Raw genomic sequence first — 1,336 nt, 5'->3', positions numbered from 1 at the left:
AATAGAGACCTGGTAACACAACAAATCAAAGAAAGGTTGGACAAATGGGATTGCATGAAGTTGCAGAGCTTCTGCATGACAAAGGACATAGCTAGCAAGATCAATAGAAAGCCCACGGATCAGTATAATTTTTTAAGAGGCATGAATAGATGGCACCCCCAAACCTCTTCAAGATTTTCTCAATAGTGATGGGGATTTCTGTATCAGAAACAGAATTGTGTCCACAGTGTCTTACTGGTAATGGTGGCTGAGCGTGAATACACACAATAGTTGTAACAATCTGGCCAGTATATGTTTAATTAGAAGTACGAATTGGTCCCATGAGAGAACAGAATTTTATACAGTCAGTTTACTAGTACCTGGATTTGTTTTTATGCCTCATGTCCCCAAAATAAGGTTTCTTTAGTCTGATGGCCCAAAATTTTCTAAATGGTGGACCAAATCTCTAGACCTTTGGAGATAACTCAAGAGTTGGTGAAGATTACAAGTTTTCAAGGAGGGAGATTTTTCATGAATTTTGAGACCATATATGTCTACTGAGTGGCACAAATCACTAGAGTTTGATGTAGCTGGTCTTAAACTTGCAGCATGAAGACTTACTGAATAGGTGTATTTTCTTAGCAGAAGAATAATAGCAGAGGTAGTAGTAGTAGTAGTAGTAATCCTCACAGATAGAGTTGCCACTTTTTCATAGAATGCTAAACTGTAGATGGGAGTCAGATAGAACATGTAATTTCCTCCTGACAGGTGAGGATTGCTGAGCATACCTTACCTTGTTGGATATATATTGTGAGCTGACCTCTCGCTAAAGAGAGATGTTATGTCATAGACATAAAAATCTTAGGAAGATACACAGCTTCAAAAGATGTCAGTCAAAATAATTGTTGCTTTTTAAATATGCTATATTTAGTAAGTGTATTAGGGTAAAATGACCCCAAAACATCAAGCTGAGTCTCTATAGAAAGGGTACCATTCGTTTTTGGTGATATTAATCAGTCAAATAGACTGATTCAGGATTTTGTATGTGTGTGCTTCTATGTGTGTCATTGTTTTATTTTGTTTGTTTTGTGATTATTTAGCTTTATTGTTGTTTATTTGAGCTAATTTGCTTGATTTTTGTCTTTTTTCTCTTTTCATTCCCACTCCCTTTCTCTCACTGTTCCTTCTGGTAACTTATTCCATCTCATTCTTTTCTACTCATTCATCTTTTCTACTCATATGTGACTCTTTTTTTTAAATTTAATTTTATTTGTGAACATACTGTACAGAGGGGTTACAATTACATGGGCAGGATAATGCATACATTTCTTACCAAGCATTGCAGCCTCCTCCTTTG

The sequence above is a fragment of the Dipodomys ordii genome, unplaced genomic scaffold (assembly GCF_000151885.1).
Source record: "Dipodomys ordii isolate 6190 unplaced genomic scaffold, Dord_2.0 Scaffold73, whole genome shotgun sequence".
NCBI lineage: Eukaryota > Metazoa > Chordata > Mammalia > Rodentia > Heteromyidae > Dipodomys > Dipodomys ordii.
This window is presented reverse-complemented; position numbering follows the sequence as displayed.